At 42.6% G+C, this 18,281-nt stretch overlaps 1 protein-coding gene across 5 annotated transcripts in view; it reads right to left on the bottom strand.

Annotated features, from left to right (window-relative positions):
• Positions 1-18,281, bottom strand: part of MECOM (MDS1 and EVI1 complex locus) — a 732,499-nt gene that overhangs the window by 80,136 nt on the left and 634,082 nt on the right. The window contains exon 1 of one of the 5 annotated variants that reach the window (XM_068280972.1): positions 1,439-2,240. The exons of the other annotated variants lie outside the window; for them this stretch is intronic. The gene's annotated coding sequence lies outside the window, so the exon portion shown is untranslated. Of the gene's footprint in view, positions 1-1,438; positions 2,241-18,281 lie in introns of those variants that run through there. 5 annotated transcript variants of the gene reach the window in all.

The raw sequence follows: 18,281 nt of genomic DNA on the forward strand, positions 1-18,281 counted from the left end.
AAAATAATACAAGCATGGAGATAAAACAGTTAGTGAATAATCTGCATATATATATATATATATATATATATATATATATATATATATATATATATATATATATATATATATATATATATATATATATGTATATATATATAGTGTCCTGTGTTTAGTAAGTCGCCCTGATCTTATGGTACAGGCAATGCTACATAATACTGACAAGAAGCGCTGGTGCTCCGTCTCCCCGGGACTGTCACCTTATCTCTGTCACATCACTGGCAGGCTTAGCACTTATGCCCTGGCTGGCTGAAGTGACAGCATGGCTGGACTGGTCAGGCATGTGTGCAGAGATTTGGTGAAGGGTACAGCGCAGGGTAGTAGGGGAGAGGCAGACGGGTCAGAGTGGCCGCGCTGGTCAGGCAATGGCATGTGTGCAGAGTTGTTGGAGGCACAGCACAGGGAAGTAGGGGAGTGTGAGAGGCGGACATGGGTCGGAGTGGCTGGTCTGGTTCAGCATGTGTTCAGTGAGTTGGTGGAGACACAGCGCTGGATAGTAGGGGAGTGTGGCAGGCAGACAGAGGACAGAGTGGTCGGATTGGTCGGTCAATGAGTGCAGAAGGTTGGTAAAGGAGTTGGTGGAGACACAGCAGAAGATAGTAGGGGAGTGTAGCAGGCTGACGGGGTCAGAGTGGCCAGGTTGGTCGGGCATGTGTGTAGGGAGTCGGTGGAGACACAGCGCTGGATAGTAGGGGAGTATGGCAGGGGGACGGGTTAGAGTGGCTGGACTGGTCGGGCATGTGTGCAGAGTTGGAGACACAGCGCTGGATAGCAGGGGAGTGTGGAAGGCAGACAGGGGTCAGAATGGCCGGGCTGGTCAGGCATGTGTACAGAGAATTGGTGGAGGCACAGCGCTGGTTAGTAGGGGAGTGCGGCAGGCGGACGGGGGACAGCGCTGGATGGTAAGGGAGTGTGGAAGGCGGATGGGATGGTGGGGCATGTGTGCAATGAGTTGATTGAGACACCGCGCTGGATAGTAGGGGAGTGTGGAAGGCAGACAGGGGTCAGAGTGGCCGGGCTGGTCAGGCATGTGTACAGAGAATTAGTGGAGGCACAGCGCTGGATAGTAGGGGAGTGTGGCAGGCGGACGGGGGAAAGCGCCGGATAGAGTTGATGGAGACACAGCGCTGGAGGGTAGGGGAGCGTGACAGACAGGGGACAGCGCTGGATAGTAGGGGAGTGTGGCTGGCGGACGGGGGACAGCGCTGGATAGTAGGGGAGTGTGGCTGGCGGACGGGGGACAGCGCTGGATAGAGGGGAGTGTGGCAGGCGGATGGGGGACAGCGCCGGATAGTAGGGGAGTGTGGCAGGCGGACAGCGCTGGTGGGAGGACACGGGGATTCTTCTAACCACAAGCACAGAGCAGAGCTATGAGCTGCCACCCATCAGAGTTGCTTACCTGAGAGGCCACCGGCAACCACAGCTATCCTCCCAGCAGCACATCCACTGTCCCGGCTGCCAATCACTGGAGGGATCGCCACTCACACGCACAGCAATCGCAAGAAACTGAAAGTGTCAGCAAAGTGATCCGAGGCTCGTGTCCCTCCGGCGGCCACCTCCCTTTTCTCTCACTTTCTTCGCTCTTATCGGCCCGTGTGACAGCAGCAGCAGCAGCAGCAGCTCCCCCAGGCAGGCAGTCCCCCCGGTGCAGGCAGATAGGATCCCAGTGCTGGCTGCTTGGCTGGCTGCGGGAGATATGCCAGCCCAGGATGGGGTACCAGAGCTGTGTCAGATCCTCCCGGGACCATCCCCTTCCCAAGTCTAAACTGTGAACTTCTTGATGTCACCAAGTGTCTCTTTACAGAGGCTGAGGGCGGCCATCCAAGCTGAGGAGGAGAGGGGCTCAGCTATCTCACCGCACAGACACTGCTGCCTCCTCTCTCAGGACATTTTAAAGTGACAGCAGACTTCTCGGAGAGGAGAGGTCACTAAAAGGTCGCCAAAGAGTCCTATAGGACAGACTGATTACAGATGCACCATCCCCTTAAACATGTCGATTCCATCCATGTAATCAGCGACCAATGGGGAGATCTTGGGTGGGTGGATTTCATTCTTGCAGGGAAAGCTCGTCTCTTTGAAGAAGTCTCTCCCAGAGTTCAAGCTAATAACTATGTCCATTCACTGCTGCAGCACCATTATACACACAGCAGCAGCAACCCAACCTGTCCGCTGCTGCATGGCGCGGCCACAAAGCAGCTCTGCAAACTTTCAGCTGTCTGACCTACTTTACAGCACCGGGCAAACTTTCCAAACCTTGCGGTCACACAAATAGAAGTCGCTTTATTTTTAATCTGAACTATAAGTAGGATGCAGAATTACCTCCTTATTATTTGTAGAGTGGGGACTGACACTTTGTCACAGTGACCATTTTTACCTAGTATTTTATTAATTGAGCAAACAGCAACATTGTGATTGTCCCAATTGGTTCTTTTGCAACACTGTTAATTTCAATGCTGCCACCACAAGTGTGAACTGCTGTGTGTCAGAAATAGGCTGTTATTTATTTTTGTAATTAATTTGTATTACACAGCATCACAGAGTATCTTTATTTTCTGCAAACAGACATAACAGTTCTTTGTTTGGTACCCACTTATTAACATCAGAAAAGTTTATCAATCATCAGCATCAGCTGAATGTCTATCCCTCTCTTTCTATCTTTTCTCTTTCTCTCACCCCTCTATCTACCACTCTTTTATTTTCTCTCTCTACCCCCCCCCCCCTCCCACCACTCTCTCTATCCATCATCCCACCCCACATCCCATTTACGTATTCCCTCTATCCCCTCTCTCAACCCCCCTCCAAAAAAATCTCTCTATCCCTCTACCTCTACCCCCAGTCATATATTCTCTCCCATTATCAATCAGTCTCTCCCCCCACTCTCTCTGTCACTCGTATTCTCTCTTCCCTTTCTTTACCTCTCTTACATTTTCTCTCAATATCCTCCTCTCTCTCAATCCCTCATATCTTCCCCCCCCCCCCAATTAATGTACCTCCCCCCAACATTCTCTATATCTCTCTCCTGCTCTCTGACTCTCTTTCTCTCTCATTCTCCAGAAGTGCAAGTCCAGGGTCTGGCGTTCTAAAGTGCTATTTATTTAAGAGGAGGGGGCAGCCTGCTAGACAAGAGATGATGATTAATTTGTCTCAGCAGACTGTTATCTGTGACATTGAACTGCTGCTGTAGATAATGGCCATTGTTTCTACAAAATCACACAGCTCTGGTAGGTAGGACAGGAAAAATCCTTTGTAAATAACCTTAAAACTGGCCGCAGATTCCCATAGACTAGGGTGCTTGAGAACCTTAAAGAGGTCCCGGTTTGTTGGTCATTGGTTTCCTGCCCTCCCTCAACTCGCCCATTGTTGGAGAGTTGCTTTTTTATTTATTTATTTTTTTATTTCACCATAAATTGGTCCAGCTAAAGTCATGAGCTGTTCTATTTTCTTCCTGTCAGGATGAGGGATTTGTTTTATGATGCATTGTGTATTAAATACAAGTAATCTGGGAAACGGATTGCTTTGAGTCCATAGGGTCTGATCAGGGATTCCGATAGGGTCCCCTTTTTGTCAGGCTGGCTTCTGGAGAGAAGGAAGTGTTGATGATTAAACAAACGGATTTTCGGTATCAGGAACAGACCCGGATAATGTGCGATCTCATGAAAGGGGAACTTTTTCCTTTCTTTATTTTGTGGTAGGACAGGCTAAAGGGAGGGGGTTAATAGACAGACGTCCAGTGCGATTCACCAGTCTCCCATCAGGTGGCGCTGCCTCCCGGAATAAAGATCGCCTACTATGAGTTTCAGTGGCACTCATATCAAATATTCGTAAACTCTCACGCAACACCCAATAACACATCTAGTAAACTGACCGGCTCTAACTCTTTCCATGCTGGAATCACACTTTTCCACTGTCCCCCTGCCGTGATTATATAATAGTTTACACCTTTTCTGTTGTTATGTGTGCTGTGGGGATGTCACAGATGAATTGTGCATGGTCTGTATAGGAAACACGTGCTGAAGAACTACAAGTCACAGCACTTCATCCCAAGATCTGGTAGACCTGATGATGGCTTGAAAGACTTTTAAGCTACCATACACTTATAGATTTTCAACCAATGTTTAAAAAAAATTGATTCCTTTTAGAAAAAAATAGATTGCTACCACACACAGCACATTGATATTTAATATATTCCAGCAGTGAATAGTGTTGCACTGTTCGATTAAATGCAGTGCCTTTCCACCAATCAGCCTAGATTTTTTCATCCTGTCTGATCAATATTTTCAATTGATTTTTAGTCAAAATCAATCGAAACAAAGAGTAATGCTGGCTACAGTTGCAATTGACAGGATTTGAACAATTCTAACATGTCCGATCTGCTCCCGATCGATAGCAGGATAGTTTTATGCTGTGAATACACTATGAGTTTTTTGGCAGATAGATGGCTCCATAGATAATTTCCAACAGGTCTGATCTGATTGTGATAGTTTTTATGATCGATTTTCTCATAGAAGTGAATGGAAATCGATCAGAAATATGATTGGGAAAGTAAATCGGACAGTAAATCTGCTGAAAAATCTCATAGAGTATTCCCAGCATAACCAAAGTTATCAACAGGAAATCAGTTCAGGTATTGATAGGGAGCAGTTGAACATGGACTTAGCACACAACTTCCTGTCAGATTATCTATCAACTATCAAAGTGATCGAACCTGCAGGGAGTCCAATGTGTTCTACAGCAGCTGATAAAGAACAAGTCTTCTGCTTGCATATTATATCACGACTTATCAATGCAGAGTTGTAATTATTCTTCAGGGCTGTGAGATAGAACCGTGTCTATCTTGAAATGAACTTCTCCCTGCAGTGATTAAGTCCCAGCAATATGTGTCATTTCCCAGGTTGTTCTGCTAGAGTGGTTAGTGCGGGGATGCCCTCAGTGAACCGATAGGGATCCTTCTGCCCCAATGCCCCGAGGAGAAAAGGAAAAGGAAGGAGCTTTTAGGAAACCTGGAGCCAGTTAATGAGCCCCAGCTCCGGTGTTAAATTCAGTTCATCCTATGGGAGTATCAGGGGGTCTGTGTCCATCACATCAATAGACACACATGCCTAGCCCCCTCCATCCCTATAGAGCGCTCACACATCGCTGGCAGCACACACTCGCCATCTACTTGTTGTCTGTTCCTCCCCAACTCTGTCCCAATGCAAAGGACAGTCCGAAACTTTCCAGAATCGTCCTGGATAGGAATGTCCCCGAACTGCAATGCCAGGTCTTCCCTTTCACTGCTTGTCCATTACTTTCCCTCATCTGCTAAAACTATCCTGACCTCTTATAAATGATGCGCAGCAACACGCTAATTGTAACACATTAATGAATACAGCAGGGTGGGGGGCATCGTCACCTGGAGTGTCCTTTAACATTTGCCGCAATTATTTATTTTAAGCGGTCTGCAGCCATGGATCTGGGATCAAATGCAAACCATTTACTATAGAAGATATAAAGATGATGTATTATTAATTATAATAAGTAGAATTATTTCTGCACATGTAAGAACGTGTGAACTGAACACAACATCATTTTATGGTCCTTTACTGCAGATCTGTCTCCAACCCTAACAGGGATGCAGCTACAAGTTTTTTATTTTATATGTCCTTCCCTTATTTTCTTTTCTTTATTGAATTCCTGTTAATGTAAGTGTAATATTACCTATATACAGCTATATTAAGTAGGGAATACATGTATATAGTTTATCACTGATTACAACATCAGAAGACGTCCATGTAATGAAGAAAGTTCTTCACCTTCATTGCACTGGGCAGTCTTGCAGAATGGATGTCCCCTCCTGGGATATGTATATTGCTTTTCTGATAAAGATCTGGAAGGCTATCATGTTTTTAGGGCCGAATGATCAGGTGGAGAGAGTGGGGAGAGAAGACTTCAATTGCCCATTTGGCTTAATGAGGCTGTAGGATGTGGTCTGTGCAGACATTGTTTAACATTTACTCACACATCATGATCAGTTGTATACACTGTACACCCTGTACACGAGATAAGGGCTGCCAGCTAAGTGGAAGAACGGTACCTAATTATACAGAACATGCTGCATTCATTTAGCTGTAGGTCAATTAGGTAGTCAAAGTTATTTAAAAACAGGGCACTTGCTGAAGAACGAGGAGTGTAAAAGTTGTATAAATGTTGGAAAGTAATATGATTTATGTTGAAAACAAACCTGCTGTGTTTTCTTTCCAGTGAGGGAGAGAATAAAATAATTTCTCCAAGTCACATCTTCTAGTTTTATGCAGAAATAGAAGAAATTGTCATTGTAATGCTGGTTTCTTTTTAATGATTTTTTTTTATGAATTATAAAGACATTTACAGGCATCAGTTGCAGAAGTATGAAGCTGATAATGTATAGTTTAGAATTAGTTTAGGGGTGAACAGCCATAGTATTTAAGATAGTGAAGGAACTGTCACTGATGGGAAATATAGTATGTTTGAGAAGTTACAGCACAGGGACAAAATAGTGTCCCCTCAAAAGACATAATTTCTGTCACACATGCCTTCCTTAAAATGTAATATTGAACCAATATGTAATTACTCTTATCTGATACTGTATGTCCTCACTTTTGACATCAATCATTCATGTCAAAAGTGAGGACATACAGTATCAGATCACGGTGCAAGAAATAATAAGTATTTTTTATGGTGGAATATATTACTTTACAGATTAATGTAAAATTAACAATAACAAGAATATATAAATACATTCACTTAGTGTTTGCATTCTAATGAGCCAGCCAAAGGAATTGTTGTTCCCATATAATATCAATATATGATGTCTAATTTACACCAACAGTACCATGCACTCATTTGAAAAAAAACTCACTCTCTCTCTCTCTCTCATTGCACAGTATGCTCTATTTAGTATAGATTCCAACATTTGCTTATGCCACTTTAAAGTTTATATTCAGAAACATATGATCTGCATATGCTTGTTCAGGGTCTATGGCTTACATTATTAGAGGTAAAGGATCAGCAGGATAGCCAGGCAAATAGTTTTCTTATAAGGAAATAAATATGGCAGCCTCCATATTCCTCTCGGTTCAGTTGTCCTTTAAGGCTAAATTCATACTACAATGCAGGCATACCGCAACACACAGTCTGCAGATTAGAATTAGGAATGAGTGAGCACAGTTTCATGAGAAGCAAAACTATAATTGCTTGTGCAAGACTTCCACTGAGAAGCAGGAAGTATTGAATGGATGGAGTGCATGCTGGAGTGTGGTCATCCAGGAAAAATTAACCCTCTGTGCCGTGCCATGGCCTCCTCCTTGGACACAAGCAGGTACAGTTATGCTTCTTGCAAAGCTGTACTCGCTCATCCATAGTTTTTAATGTGCAACTTACTTTCCATTGCAGGAAAATTGCTATGGTTGCTTGCTCGTTACCGCACATGTTATCCAGAAATGCATTGTAGAAAGTGTGCTAGGGTAATGTGATCCATCACAATGAGAGGTCCTGCAGTAACTGGTACCAAGATGTAAGCAATAGGGATGGCGTCCCTTGGCCTGCTATAAAAAACAGCATTGTGTCTTCTGAGGCACACACAAGCGTATGTCCACTGCATGTATAAAACAATGAAAGGTGAGTATCAGTTTGCTTTGTCAGTTAGAGTTGGGCATGGGGGACTGAGTGGATGGAGGGTGCCTTTAGTTGCTAGGACTAGTGTACTGGACTACAGGCGCCCATTAACAATACAATCTCCCGAACGAACGACCATTAAATTGATCAGGCAGCATTGATAGTATCGATTGATCACAAACAATTGATAAACTGATAATTCCATAGATCCATATTTCGGATCGATTCCCCCAATTGCATTGGATTGTATGACATTTTCTGATTCTCTCCTTACCTGCGGGTTTGCTGACCACTGCTTCAGAAAAAAAACCTTTACAAATGTTATCTCATTAATTCACAGAAGAAAGCATGGGCCCAGATGCAGTTACAAGCTCTGCATCTCCTATTGTTACTCCACTGCTTATACAGTATGAAGCATGACTTGCTGCAACCAAAGATATTTCAGCTTTGTGGTGGTGGCAACATTTTGACTCCCTTAGGACTCACTCAGACTGACAACAAATTTACATTTTTCTAAAACCTCTTTTTGCCTATTAACTGCTGCCATAAACTGCTAATGCTTTTCTGTTCATATAGCAATAGCATTAAGACAGTGCCTACCAAACATTCACAGTTTACAGTGATATCTTAGCTGGGACTCTCCCATAAGGTGCACACAGCTTCTTGTCAGCAGTCTGGCACTAAGCTGAACCACCTGGGTATATGCTTCCATTTACTGATGCCTGGTAGCAGGTCGCTTGCTTAGTAACATGTGATGTTCAGTAGAGATGTCGCAAACATCAGATTTTAGGTTTGCGAATTTTGAACACAAATTTTTTTAAAAGTTCGTGAACTGGCTGTTCGCAACGGGCTCCATAGACTAATATGGCAGGTGAATGACTGTGGTTTTAACGGTTAATGGCAAAGCCACCTTATATGCTAGAAACACCAAATTTGCAGGGTATATAGAGTGGGGGTTGGGTACAAGAGGGAAAAAAAAACCTGGAAACCCCTCCAGAGTCGCAACGCTTTGGCCAGGGATCGTTATACAGCCGCAATATGGCTGTATAAAGATCCCTGGCAACTTTACCTATTTTTGGAAACTTTTTTTTTTATGTTCTGAGTGTGGGAAATTAAAAAAGCCTCTTTAAAAGCATCTGAGCCTTTTTAACTCCTTGTCCCTCATGCAGAATGGGAAAGCCAGAATGCGGAGCCCTGGCCAATTGGGGCTTTGCACCCTGAACTATACCAACCTGCATGGTCCATGGCATGGGGGGGCTCGGGGGGAGAGGGGTGGGCAAGCCTCCCCCCAAAACCCTTTTCCAATCCATGGACAAGGGGCTCTTCCCCACCTCCGGTGCCCCAGGAGGAGGTGGGGGCAACGACTTTCTAGGGGGTTACATGGTGGCAGCTGGAAGGGGACCCTCAGATGCCTGCCCGCTTCCCAAGAGAAATGAGTATGGGGTACAAAGTACCCCTTACCCATTTCCACAAAGGGTTAAATGAAATAAAAATACAACAACAAAGTCCTTTATTAATCTTAATTAACCAGAAATACTTACCTGTACCTATAAAAAATGTTCCCAAGCCAATATCCTCAGAAAGATCCCACGCCAAGGTTTGGTATAAGTGGTGGCACATGGTAGCAACATGTGGCTATTTGGAACTCCAAAGTTGTTATCTAATTCCACTTGCTAGCCATCACAAAAAATAAAAACAACTATGCTTGGCTTGATCTGGCTTTTAGCAAGGCAGCATTACATGTAGTAGCCCACAGCAACAACAAAAGTTCAATTTACTGCAATTAAATCAGTGATGTATAAATCCTAACTGGTTGCTGTGAATATTCCTAAATTAACGATGCAATGTAAAATCCTGTCCATGACTGTAAGGGGATCTTTGAAGAGAGTCTGAAGCCTCCAGAAAACACTGTTTTTATTTTACAATGCTGTTAAGCAGGGGTCTCAAACTCGCGGCTCGCGGGCCATTTGCGGCCCTCGATACAATATTTTGTGGCCCTCGTCAGCAAAAGCTTCCTTATAGTTTGCTTCAGTGCTTCCAAGTCATCCGCTGCATCCCCGCCGCTAAACGAGGGCTGCAGAGCCCCCAAAGCGCCCGGGGGGCAATCCGCCGGCATTTCCTGGAAGGGACAGAGCTTTCAGCTTCAGCTCTGCCCTCCTGACGTCAATCGCCGCACGGATCGCCGCCTCTCCCCGCCCCTCTCTGTGAAGGAAGAGTGAGAGGGGCGGGCAGAGCCGGCGATGCGCCGCGATTGTGAAATTCCTTATGCGGCCCAGCCTCATCCTGACTTTGTTTCCTGCGGCCCCCCAGGTAAATTGAGTTTGAGACCCCTGCTGTTAAGCATAAAGGCCCCCACTAAAACGCTGCAACCCTGCAACTGAAATCTTAATTAATCCCCAGAAATCCCATGGGGAAGATTAGGGGATCGCTTCCTTGTAGAGGCAAAGCTTTGAGCAGTAGCTCTGCCTCTACTACGTCAATCTGCGCAGATCGCCACCTCTCCCCACCCCTCTCAGTCTTCTTTCACTGAAAGGGGCGGAGAGAGGCGGGCATCATCGCTGATTGGCTGTACTGGAGGCACAGCTACAGCCCAAAGCTCTGCCTCCCCGGGCAGCAAAATCCACGACCTATAAAAATGGTGTATTTTTGCCCCGGGGGTTTTAGGGAGATAAACTGAGTGATTAAACACAGGGATGCGGCATTTCAAAGGGGGCATTGATGCTTAACAGCATTGTAAAATAAAAACAGAGTTTTCTGGAGGAGATCATTAAAGCACAGCTGAAGTGAGAGGGATATGGAGGTTGCCATGTTTATTTCCTTTTAAACAATATTAGTTGCCTGGCATCCTGGGGACTTTTCATGCCTCAGTATTGTCTTAATCACACACCTGAAACAAGTATGCAGCAAATCCGGTCAAAATTAAGTCAAACGTGATCTGTATGCTTTTTCTGGGTATATGGCTTAAAGTATTAGAGGGCAGAGGCAGAGGATCAGCAAGGCAGTCAGGCAACAAGTATTGTTTAAGGCTAGGTTCACAGTGCTCAATTGTATAACCTATGCAATATAATGTGTTATAATGAGTGTGAACTGCAATGGAGACTGGACATAGACTTTAGTACAAAGCCTACATGCAGCAAGTTAGAATAAATAATGTGATCAGTTACACAGGGCTGGTCCTAGACTATTTGCTGCCTGAGGCAAACTTGTAAGTATGCGCCCCCCATCCCCCCCCCCTCCCCCTTCCTTCCTGATTTGGAATGATCGCACACCATCTGACAATTTACTCTGATTCATTTAATTTAAATAAAACACTGCTGCTCTCCTGCCTCCCCCTCCTTACTCACTGTCGGACTTCTCACACAGCACAACAAGCTGCTTTTCCCCAATGATGATTCTTCAACTCCCTCACAGTACACAGCACTGTTTCACCTTGCTTCATGACAGAACCGGCACTGCAGTTACAATGCAGTGCAGTGAACAGGTCCATATAATTGTATGGGCAGTGAGATGACGTGCAGGATTATTCAATTATGCAAAACAACTGACTACTGTGAACAGGGCATCAAAGGGAATAAATATGTCAGCCTCCTTATTCATCTCACTTCAAGTGTTCTTGAACAATACAAGAGGTGATATACTAAAAGAAAGTGCAATGAAGAGCAGTGAAGTAAACCTGGGTCCATGGGAAATATTCATGTTCACAGAAGTTACACATCTGTTTCAATGTTATGTGCATATAATTGAATGCTTACAGGTTTGTCTCCCTGTTGTGCTCTGTACATTTCCTTTAGTAAATCATTGCACATGTGCACATTTTGACTGTGTTGATATAAGAATGGTAAAGTATTTTCAGGTTTCTATTACAGACAGAATTATCCCTATATCCCTATTACCTTAGTGTAGCAAAGCCTCTGTATAGTCCAGACCCAGAGGCTTCTGCCATTGTCTTCTATCCCACTAGTCAAGCGCTGGTACTCTCTAAGTAGATCAGAAAAGGGCTTGTTGGATATGTTTTTGTGGCAGTGCTCCCATCCGTGGACTGCACATTTGTAGTAGCACAAAACTGGTCATACATGGTGGTACATGCATACTGCTCATACATGGTGCGATCTCCTGCAAACTGCTGCCCCAGGACTTTACGCTGATCGGCAGTAGGTGGTCCTGGGGCTGCCGCCACGGCCGCGCCCATCGCCGTGATGCGGTCGGCAAGCAGTTAATGCATACAACAGTGCTTGAACTTGGGGTTCAAGTTATAATTCTTGCTGTCCATACAGGACATTTACCAGATTGGGAAACAGGTGAACTAACAGTCCTGGGAATAGTTGTCATTCAGTTTACTTTACAGCTCAGGCCTAGTTCTGCCAAATGCATGCAATAGAAATTTGCAATAAATAGACATTCATTAAGATTTGTACTTTTTGGATTACATGAACTGAAAGTACCTGTGTGGCTTCTGCAAGGCAGTATATCCACTAGGTCATTATTGCCTGGAGAGCCCCAGTTGCTTTCCCAAAACAGAGCAGCTCACCCCATCCAGATCACCTACTCTCACTGCAGTCTTTGTGGCCAATACTGTACCATAGTACCTTATTTCTCAATGTGTAATAAATCCTTTAATCCTCCTCATACCCTTCCCAGTGGATTTATGAAAGCCACACGTAACTATCATCTTTGCCTGCAATAGAACTATGGCGTTGCTGCGCTGGCCTCAAAGAGTTAATCTATCTCAGCTATCTAACCATGAGCTTCAACATTTTTAAAGTACTTTGGAGATGGACCTTACACTGTTCTATATGAATGTTTATTTTTAACAATTAGAAGAAAATACACAGTGTGGAGACCTTCTTCCTAAGTACATTTAACTACCTGTAAACTGGTGTTTGTTCTTCCCAGGAAATTTGTAGTTTACAAGTGTGGGGCTCTGTCCCCTACGCAATACCAACCTTAATGGTCCACAAGGCTGAGGGATACTATGCAAAGTAAAGTGTCAACATTTTACAGTACAGTAAGATACCTGTGCTACAGAGCAATCAGATCAATGGAATCAATTTATGAGGTAGCAACAAGCGCACCTCCAATACTGTGGGTCAGTGATGGGGAACTAAGAAGGAGAACAAGAAGCATGCTATCGTGCATGAACCTTTTTATTTTAAATCCTAAATCCATATTGCACTTACTAGAATGTAAACATTGCAGTAACATAATCAAATCAAGGCTTTCCCTCCAGTGGTACCTAGTTCCGTCCAATGAGATGCAAATATTTCTATGTTTATGCAAACTAATGTAGATCTATGCAGCTTGAAAATGGACCGATCAGTTTAAACCTGGGTGGGACTTGATTGGTTCATTTTCAAGCTGCATATATTTGCATTTAAATTTACATAAATTTGCATAAACCTGGAAATATTTGCATCTTATTGATCACCCATGGTGGGCAGCAGTGTTGGTGTAAATTGGAGTCTTCAAATCTACCAAAGAGGACCCAGCTGAGAGGTGGATCCAGTGTCAGCGTGCTATTGCGACAGTACACATTCCAGCAATCTCCACCTTTGTTGAATGTATGTATGTATATATATATATATATATATATATATATATATATATATATATATATATATATATATATATATATATATATTCTTGCACATTAATAATTTAAATACATATTTAACAGTATGTCCACCTTCAATTATGCAAAGCACAGTCTCTAAAATGTATGACTGTTTGGGACTGGTTTGTTGAAAGTACTGACATATTTTTACTTTTCTAGGTCAGTTTCCCTTTAAAGTTTCTGCCTCCTCCCAGCTGATGTCATTGTATAGATACATCTCTCAGTGTTTCTACAGAGCACTCAGCATTGTGGAGCACTGGATTTGGTTTTGTTTATTTAAATATGTCAATATATTAGCAAAAGCAGCAAGGAGCTAGTAATGCAATCCACCAGCTATTCCCAACAGGCTGTAAGGTGATTCCACTTTTAAGTCTTTAACTTCATGAAAATCCTGGATGTGAAGTGTGGACTAAAGTTTGCTAATGGAAACCCTATGGGTTTTTAAGATTCCAGCAGTTTAAATTAAAAAATAAAATAAAAAAACCCTACTATACAAATGAAAAAGAAAAAAAATGTAAACCTTCAAATGAGTGGTGTAATTACATTACAAACCATTTTTTTGGGCAGATGCTACATACATTTCTATTTTATTTCTTAAATTAAGCAGTTTTTTTTAAACATACTTCATAAAAAAAAAACTTTATATAGAGGCATTTTCTAAGTGCTTATGATGATTAAAATAACTGCGTACTGTTTTGGTGACTGCTAATGAAGCCAGTGAACATACACTGATATGATATATATGTAGAATGTATACATGAAAAAAGGTGCAGGGGATATTTGGGTGCTGGAAATAGCCGCTAGTGGAATATCGGTAAAATTAACATTATTATGCAATTGTGCAGTGCTAATTCCGATAGTAAAATATCGGAAAATGTTACTGATATTTTACTATAGCTAAACCTAACCCTATTCTCAGACAGAGCACGCCCCCTCTGATGCGTAACCCTAACTGACCTCCTCCCCAGCGATGCCTAACCTTAGAAGACCCCCACCAATGCCTAACCTTAACCGCCCCACACTATAAACCCACCAATATATGTACCACATTTTCTGCACAAAAATGTAGAATATTGGGTGCTGCGGAAGTCTGAGCACCACTAGAGGCACCCATACAAGTTTTGGCAGTGCCCAAGCTTCTGTGGTGCCTCCCGCTGGCACCCAAATTTCCGGCTTCCATATAGTATAGGTACCAAAAGGTATCTGAATATTCTTTGTTTTGACACAAGCAGCAAATTCCATAATTATTTAATAAATAACTTTCTACTTTCTCATTCATTTTTATTCCATTTTTATTCCTAACCTGCCTTCTGGCTCCCCAGCCATAGACTTTTGAAAAAAAATACTCAAGTTTTATTTATTTCCAGCATTTTACTTGTGCTAAAATATTATAAATAAGTAAGTTGTTTCGGATTAACTTCATTTCAATATTACTTTTCTTACATTAATTATATTATATTTTTGCTCTTTAGGAGCTTAAAAAAGTAACATAGATAATATGAAAACAGAGGAAAACAGGTGAAAAACCTTTGTGAAACATGCCTGTTGTGCTTAAAGGGTACCTGAAGTGACATGTAACATGATAAGCTAAACATGTATCTAAAGTTCCAATGCTGTAGGCTGTGTTCCTTCTTACTTTTTCTCAATGTAAGTGTTAAAGGGACTCTGAGCACCTCTCATGGGCATGCCTTTAAGCCAGACGACTTCCAACAAAATCGTGCAATGACCCCTTTGTAGGAGCCTCTTGCAATGGCCATGCATGTCACTTCCTCTTCCTGCTTCATTTAGTGATGCACTTCTCTAACAGAGAAGACAGGGGTGACCTGGAAGTTATAACATAGCCAAGATGGCAGCCGTGAGTTTTAATTGAAATCGAACGAAGACTATATGGTGTAGAGCGACAATTCAGACATCAAATGAAAGAGGAGAGCACAAGCTACAGAAAGGTATGCATCTTTAAGTACTTTGCAGTACTGGTCGGAGTCTTAAAGGCATGCCCCTAAGAGGTGCTTGTAGTCCCTTTAAGACTCCATGGCCCTGATTCATGAATGACTATTGTGCACTAACAGAGCACAAAAATATTAGCAGAATTGTTAAGAAGTGCATAACTGCAGTACTCATAAATCAAATTATGCACACTAGCTACATATACTGTTATAGTGTGTGTTATATATGCCATTGTGTCATGTAATGACTGAAATATATACATAGTGTGCATAATACAAGTTACAAGAATTACGCAAATTGTTTGCGGTCTGTCTAAAAATTTGTGAATCAACCCCATGACTGCAGCATAACTTTCATTGATAACTAATCTCAGGTCATAAAGCACCTGTGTAGCTGAGAAAAACACATCTGAGTGCAGGGAACAGACAGAAAGTTTAGTAGTTCAAGATTTGTTTGCATAGGACAGGAGCCAATTATTATTACTAATTTGAATTTTCTGTGGCACTGAATTAACGTAACGTAACAATAGTCTCATGTACCTGGGACAGAAAAAAGTAAACTTTAAATACAAAATAAGGCCATGAGAGTGCAAGAAAGCTTGTGTAGGATTAGGACTACAGGTACATCTGTTTATCTCATCATGTATTTTCACATCAAGTTTGCTTAAATCTAATGACCTTACTAAAGATTCTGACCAATCTATGGACGAGCCAAAAAATTTGCTATTTTTCTTGTGTGTTTTGGGTGTGTAAGAGGAAAACCATGCCAAACACAGTGGGACATACATGCAGATAATGTCCTTAAAGGGTACCTGAGCTGAATTGTGACAAGATGAGATAAACATGTGTATGTACAGTGTCAAGCATACACATAACAAGGCTGTTTTCATTTTTTCTGTCTGAAAAAGTTATACAGTCAGGTAAACAAGTGACAGTTTCTCTCTATTCGGAACCTAGTCGAACTATAGCATACCCCAAAGTGATAATAAATTAAAGCTATAGAAGCCTTTCCTGGAAGAACTATTGTTCTAGCTTCTGCGTGCAGGAGATAGATAAACAGATCAATAGTTCATAGAACTGTGTAAAGCTTCATACACATGGGCTACCGTTGTTGCTGTTGCTAGCACACAGGAGACGTGTGCGCAACAGCTCGGCGACAGCTCCGCCTGAGCGACAGCTGTCTACACGTCTCTCTGCCCAACAGGCAGAGACGCGGCAGAAGCTGTCGCCGAAGGTTCGGCCCCAAGCCGGAAGCTCTGTTCACAGTGTGTGGGTAGCTGTCGCTAGTCCGCATACACACGCAGTACACGTAGCGGACTAGCGACAGTTGCGGAGACAGAAGTTGCCGGCGATTGAACTTTTCAATCGCACGGCAACTGTTGTCTCCGGCGAAAGTTCAGGGTGCGCGCCTCATACACACGGGGCAACTGTCGCCCAGACATGCCCGTGCCATGTAGTAGTAGGATAGATACAGTTGTCTATATTGTCTATATCATCAGTTTATTTTAAGCTCAGGATCACTTTAATGAGAATTAGCAACGATGTTGTTTTGGAACCAGAGTCCTTCACTGCTTGGTGAGAAGCCATGCAATATGCCATTGTCCCAACAGCTGGTGAGAAGAAGTACAATAGAAATAAAAGAGGGATCAAAACTATCCAGAGATGTATTTTTTAATCTAAAAAGTTTAGGTCCCCCAGAGTTTCTTATGTTTATTATACAGAATGGCAGTCAATAATCATAGTACTATTATTGCATTTTATAATCTCTCTGATGTACAGGTGTGTTTTCCATGCCATAAAAATAGCTGGCTTGTCCTCAGTCCACCATTTCTTAAAGGACAACCGAGGTGACATGTGACATGATGAGATAGACATGTGTATGTATAGTGCCAAGCACACAAATAACTAGGCTGTGTTTTTTTTTTCTTTCTCTGCCCAAAAGAGTTAATTAAACATTAGGGGCTTGATTCACTATGCGGTGCTAACCTACTTAGCACGTCTAAAGTCTTTAGGTGCGCTAACCAGTGTGCTAAGTAGGTTAGCACCGGTTTTCTCAATCAGATCGCGCGCAAAGTCCTATGCCCCATAGGCTTTAATGGGCACTTCACGCGGAGCGTCCTTCGCTCTGTGCAGTGCGCACGTAAAGTTGTACGCGCATAAAGTTTTGCGCGCGAAAAGCTCGTTTGGACGTGCTAAGGGGGTTTTCATAGGCGTGCTAGCAGTTGGCACCACTTTGTGAATCAAGCCCTAGGTATGCAAGTGACAGTTACTGTCCGAGTCGGAACCGGGTCAGACTGGGTCAGACTATAGCATAACCCTCACTGATAAGTAATTACAGCCATAAAACACTTTCCTGTCAGTAAATGGCTTCTGAGAGCAGGAAAGAGATAAAAGGGGTCAATAATTCATAGATTTGAGCTCTGGCATACTTCAATGAAGGTGTCATTGAGCAGAGCCAATGAAACTGTAAAAACTTAAAAACTAGATTTATCTATAAAATACAACTGTGGGATATCTAAAAAAAAAAAAAAGTAATTTTTAGGAGAAGGAGGACAGAGACAATTGTTTTTCTCATCAGATTATTTTCACTTCGGAATCATTTTTCCTTAATCTTAGTTAAAGGTAACATGGGCCAACAACAGCCCAATCAGACAAGTGAAACTACTGACAGGGGAGCAGCAAATAATCTGCCACACTGCACTGTTCTGAAAAAGGTTATCATCAGTACCTTAATCAGATACAATCAAATCACTCAGAACACAGCACAGTGTTGTATTGCTCAATGCTGCTAAATACTACAGTATGCACCAGTTAATTGACGCACAACCAAATCAATCCAGGGTCTATGCTTTTGACAATCGTTCCACTTGACTATAGCTCAAAATTAATCTATGTAGTCAAAGTTAATCATTCCAATCAAGCTGTGAGTGGTAGGCTTCAAAGAGATATTTGATATTTTGTATAAATGCTACAAAGACCTTCAATATCCAGGAGTCTGTGTGACAAAGACATTATATAAAGCTTATGTCAAGTTACCTTCAATTATTTGCTTT

The sequence above is a fragment of the Hyperolius riggenbachi genome, chromosome 4 (assembly GCF_040937935.1).
Source record: "Hyperolius riggenbachi isolate aHypRig1 chromosome 4, aHypRig1.pri, whole genome shotgun sequence".
NCBI classification, from domain to species: domain Eukaryota; kingdom Metazoa; phylum Chordata; class Amphibia; order Anura; family Hyperoliidae; genus Hyperolius; species Hyperolius riggenbachi.